This window comes from Amblyomma mixtum, chromosome 9 (genome assembly GCF_055824585.1).
Source record: "Amblyomma mixtum isolate Tamu chromosome 9, ASM5582458v1, whole genome shotgun sequence".
NCBI lineage: Eukaryota > Metazoa > Arthropoda > Arachnida > Ixodida > Ixodidae > Amblyomma > Amblyomma mixtum.
This window is the reverse complement of record NC_143020.1, coordinates 60,269,740-60,275,739: the sequence shown is the minus strand read 5'-3', so window position 1 is coordinate 60,275,739 and position 6,000 is coordinate 60,269,740.

Below are 6,000 nucleotides of genomic sequence, written 5' to 3'. Positions count from 1 at the left end.
TCTTGAACAAATAATGTCAAATTTGTTATCGAGCACAGTTACGAGTTATGAGGAGCCAGAAAATAGTCAGGCTGAGTGATCGTTCGGCATTGCTACTTGCTGGCCGCCTGTTACGTGTGCTTCCATCTGCAAGTTTTAGTGCTTTTGGTTGGTTGGTTGGTTTACGGGGTTTAACTTCCCAAAGCGACTAAGGCTATGAGAGACGCCTTAGTGGAGGGCTCCAGAAATTTCGACCACCTGGGGTTCTTTAACGTGCACTGACATCGCGCAGTACATGGTCCTCGAATTTCTCCTCCAAAGAAATTCAACCGCCGCGGCCGGGATCGAACCCGCGTCTTTCGGGTCAACAGCCGAGCACCATAGCCACTGAGCCACCGCGGCCGCTTTAGTGCTTTTGATTAGGTCCACTCGCCATTAAGCCCTCGATGCAGAGCGTGTTACAGGATCCAGTTTTATTGAACCAACTTTCTTGGCATGGCATCGAAGATCTGCTACTCTCAGAAATATTTACTGTGACACGGCGAGATCCGCTTTCCTGAGACCTCAGCATAGACACGATGGACAGGGGACTTTTCCGCTCGTATTTTCGTTTTGAAAGAAACTATCTAAGCCGTCTTCAAAGTGCCCTTCTTCTGCCAGACATCATCGCGACACCGCAAATAGTGTCCGTCACTGGTGGGGAAGCCCTGTGCATTACTCTGCGCCGCCTGTGGGACCAGAACAGGCTGTGCGAGTTGGAGCAACTGTTCGGCCGCCACTACTCCGTTATTTCGTTAGTCACCAGCAGCGTGCTCTCGCACATTTAGGACAATTTTCTTCACCTCCTGAAAAATGCCATAATCACGCGTGGCTCGATTTTCCGTCACTGACCGAATTTTCTCAGTTAAGAAATTCTTCCGAAATTCTTCGACAGTAGCTATATACATTGTTCCATTGCAGGCCGTGCACTCGATCCAAAGAAGCCCCCCTTAGCAACTGGTGGGGCTTCATTGACGAGACCGCGAGGGTCATCTGCAGGCCGTCGACGAACCAGAAGATTTTTTTTCAGGCCACAAACGTATTCACGCGGTGAAGTACCAGGCAATTATGTGCCCAAACGGCATCATTGCTCAGCTGAATGGACCGTACATCGGAAGCCGACATGACGCTGGTGAGTTTCTTGACCAGCACTGATTGGCTTGATTTCAGCAGGAACCATATTTTGCACTTATTGGGAGAAAAATGAAAACAAAGCGCTGTGTAATTTCTAGTTGTTTATATTTCAGGTATACTGCGGAAAAGCAGAACCTACCAGAAGCTGAAGAAGCTCGTACAAGGCCACAGTTACTGCCTCTACGGAGACGCTGCTTACCCGCTGAGGCCACTACTGCTAAAGCCTTATGGTGGAGCAGTTCTGAATGCGCGGCAACACGCATTTAACACTACATCCTGGTCCAGCCGGTCAGACAGAAATGTCCACAGGAGGAGGCGCAGGTTCTGCAGCGCCGGGTACATTGCCCTGGCAGGCTGCCTGCGGGCCTCGGCTAGGCAGTGTCGCCACCACACAACAACACACACGCACAAGCGACGACAAGTCGCGCAAAAAGACAGCGCTGGCGCCTGGCTCCGGGGACACCGCGAACGGACAAAATGCGCCAAACCCGGCGCCACATAACACGAGCGACCGGACACACGAAAAATACTTGGTGGGTTGTCTCGGGCGCGCCGCAATTGGGGCACTGATCGTTAAGAACGACGCCCCACGCCGCAAGACGGTGGCGCGTTGGAAGAATCCCCCACCGTCGCTTCCAATCGAGGTCGCGATTTTCACTGGGAAGCGAGAGAGAGAGAGAAAAAAATCTTTATTTACACAGGAATTCGGGGCACGCCCCAGGGTCCCCGCAGGACCCCACTGCACTCAAGTGTTTATGTTCCTACGGTCCATAACACTGGCAGCACGACCGGTGGCGATGGTCTGCACGGCCGGGTCCTCCGAGCGCAGCAGGGTCTCCCAGTCCTCCCAGGTCTTGAGGTTCTCTAGGTCCCGCGGGGGAGGGTCCGCCGGGCAGAGGGAAAGGATGTGGAGGGAAGAAGCGAAGGGTTCTGGGCATAGGGCGCATGCGGGAGTGGGAAAGGATGGATGATAGTGGGCTAGGTTAAGGGGTGAGGGGAGAGTGTGTGTCTGTAGTCTGCGCCAGAGTGTTGCGTGTTTGTTATCTAGAGAGGGGTGGGGCGGGGGGTAGAGCTGGCGTGAGGCTCTGTATGCCTGGGTCAGCTCACTGAATGTGTGCATGCGCTCCTTCGTAAATCCCCGGCCACCTGAGCCCGGTTTAAAGAACCTCGGGCTAAAAGGATGGCAGCCTCCCTCGTTTCCGGGATTCGCGGTGTGCGCAGGCGCCCATATCAGCTCCACATGGCGGGGCGGGGGTGCATCGGGCGAGTCCATTATTCCAAAAGCAGGGACATGAACTCGGCCTCGAGCAAAATTTAAAATCGCTGTTTTGGAGTCACTTAATATATACCGGGCTTCCGTGCGAGTGATAGCTAGTGCAATGGCGGCTTCCTCTGCAGCCTCTGGGGACGTGTCTGGAGGGAGAGGTAGTGTGAGGAGGGCGGATAAAGAGGAGTCCACCACAGCTGCTGTCGCTTCATCACCCGTGCAGGCAGCGTCCACCCATACGGCGTCCGGCTCGGGGCCGTACGCTCGATGGAGTGCCTTCGCACGGGCTCTGCGGCGCTGCTCATGGTGGGACGGGTGCATATTCCTCGGGAGCGGCCTGATGAGAAGCTCTCGGTGAAGGGATCGTGGGATGGCGAGGAGGGTTGGGTCGTTGGCCGGTATTCTGATGCCGAGGGAGTCCAGGATATACCGACCTGTGGAAGTTTGTGTGAGCCTGATGTATTGGACCTGTCGGTGGGCCTCCACCAGTTCCCCGATCGTGTTGTGGAGGCCCAGGCCTAGTAATCTTTCTGTGGGTGTGTTGAGGGGAAGATGAAGTGCTACTTTGAATGCCTTGCGAATCAAAGCATCCAAAGCGTTTATGTCATGTTTGGATAGTTGTAAGCATGGGGTAGTGTACAGCACACGGCTGAGGACGAAGGGATGAATGAGGCGACATAGGTCGCGCTCCTTCATGCCTCTATGGCGTCCCGAAACCCTGCGGATGAGGTGCGATATCGCGCCTACAACCTGCTTGAGTTTCTTGAGGGTAGTGGTGATCTTGCCATCGTTCTGGATGTGCAGGCCCAATACACGGAGGGTGCCAACCTCAGGTACCGGGTCACCATTCAGTTCAATGACAATGGGGGAGCGGGGACAGCGGTGGTTCTTAGGACGGATGAGGAGCAGTTCGGACTTCTCTGGGGAGCAAGACAGTCCGATAGTCCGTGCGTAATTTTGGGTGAGGGCGGCTGCTTCCTAATCGGAACGAACAAACGTAGCGTTTAAACAGGACACAGAAAGATGAGGACAGGACGGCTGCTTCCTGTAAGGTGCTACGGAGGTCGCCCTCAAGAGCCAACCGGAAGCCCGCGGCGGCGCGGTAGAAGGGTAGGGGATGCTCGGCTTGTGGGCCGTATGCCGGCCCGGGACGAACGCTCGGCGAGCAGTGCTCAACCAGTAGAGCAGCAGCGAACGCCCCGGGTAAGACGTGTTGGCGACTAGCGCGTCCACCCACTTCGCGCTCAGAGCCCGTGCCACTGTGGCAACACACGGCAGCCCGAGTCCTCTGTTAAATGCGAGGTGTAACAAGTGACGCGCAACGAGCGCTGTACCCCCCTCCCAAAGGAATGCGCCGACCAGGGACGCGAGACGACCCGCATTACGGCGAGGCATCACGGCTACTCGAGCTACGTAAAAGGCAAAGGCGTAGGCTCGAGACTTTATCACCGCTACCTTGGCCCCTAGGGAAAGCTCAAACTGAGCCGCCCCTGACAAAGTGCTTGTCGTTCGCGCCACGACTACATCCCACGCGAGACGACCCGCGGTACGGCGAGGCATCACGGCTACTCGAGCTACGTAAAAGGCAAAGGCGTAGGCTCGAGACTTTATCACCGCTACCTTGGCCCCTAGGGAAAGCTCAAACTGAGCCGCCCCTGACAAAGCGCTTGTCGTTCGCGCCACGACTACATCCCACGTGCACCCTGTGGGCCACGCAGGGCAGCACAGGAGACATTGAAACCAGCCTGCAAACAGCGGCGACGATAGTAGACCGCTACGCCCGCCGCTGCGGTCTTCAATGTTCCCCTCAAAAATCGGAATTTGTGCACCTCCGCCCCTCACAGAAGTGCACAACTAAAATATCTCTCTCTCTTGAGAGTGGTCCCATACGCGAAAGTGATGAGATACGGGTACTCGGACTCTACATCCACAAACACAGGCGGCCAGACACTACCTTGGCCAAACTCCGTAAGGTGGGGGACCAGGTGGGCCGCATGGTCCGCCGGGTTTCCAACAAACGCGGAGGGTTACGAAGTAAGGATGCCTTGCGGCTGGCAAACGCCTTCGTAACTAGTCGAATTCTCTATTCGACTCCTTATCTCCACCTACGGAAACAAGAGGAGGACGCCCTTGAGGTCATCCTTCGCAAAATTGTTAAACGTGCCCTTGACCTCCCCATCACTACTTCGAACAGCCGGCTTATGGCTCTTGGGGTGGTGAATACTTTCCGGGAACTCCGGGAGGCGCACCTTACAAACCAGTACACGCGCCTGTCACTAACGGAGTCGGGTCGCCGCCTTCTTGCTCGACTCCATATCCAACACACCCCACCAATGGAAGACAGGTTTCGCATCCCGGAACTGTGGAGACGTGCCCTCCACGTGCGGCCTCTTCCAGCAAACATGTCACATGAAGACCATAATGGTCGGCGCCTGGCACGAGCGGAAGCGCTAGCCCGATATTATGGCAACAAAACAGGTGTATACTACGTGGACGCATCCGGCCCTCACCACGGGGGATGGTACACGGCCGCGGTAGTTCACAACAGCAACACATTTAACGGCCTAACTTTCAGAGCCCGCAGTGCAACACAAGCAGAAGAGGTCGCGATTGCTCTCGCGGCCTCACATTCCAATTCAAAATACATAATCACCGACTCGCGAGGGGCCTGTCGGAACGTCGAACAAGGCTGCACTCCCTTCCTAGCCTATCGAATATACCAAAATTGCATACGGGATACGGACTCCGCACACCGTTACCTCATATGGGCCCCTGCTCATCAGGGGTTGGCAGGAAACGAGGCAGCAGACGCAGCCGCCCGCGCGCTCTCTCACCGGGCTGTTTTCTCCTCCCCGTCCGATCAGGAACCCGATTTTAATCCGGTCTATACATTCAAAGATATTACAACATATTATCAAAATTGTCATCGCCTTTACCCTAGCCCATGTAAAGGCCTGAAGAAGGCGGATGAGCGGCTCCTTCTCCGCCTTCTCACCAATACATTGCTGTGCCCGGCAGCGCTAAAACATTTTGACCCCTCCTTTAGCGGCAGCTGCCCCCACTGTAGTGCAGTGTCTTCTGACACTTATCACATGGTGTGGGCCTGCCCCTCCAACCCCGCTATTCCCCCCATCCCCAACCCAACCCGGGAGGACTGGGAGGCGACCCTGCTCGGCTGCCACGACTTACAGGCCCAACAAGCCTTAGTCGGGCGCGCCCGGGCGGCGGCAACCGCCACTGGGGTCCCATACTAGGGACCTCCACCTAGTGTTTGTAAGGATCGGTCCCTTACGGGCTGATCCAAACATACCTCCTGCTCATTCGTAATAAATGTTTTCACCACCACCACCAATCCCACGTGCGAGGTGAGACGCTGCTCTGCTCGAACAACACGCCGAGCACTCTTACGGCGTCCGCAAAAGGTACCTGGATCGGCAGAGGGTCGCGAAACGTTCCGGAGCGGAGGGCGTGGCTCTTGGACGCATTGAGCTACGCCCCGGACAGCGCCGCGTACGCGGCAAAGGTGTTCAGGAAGTGCCAGAAGCTTTCGCTGTCGCGGACGAAGAGAGAAATGTCGTCCG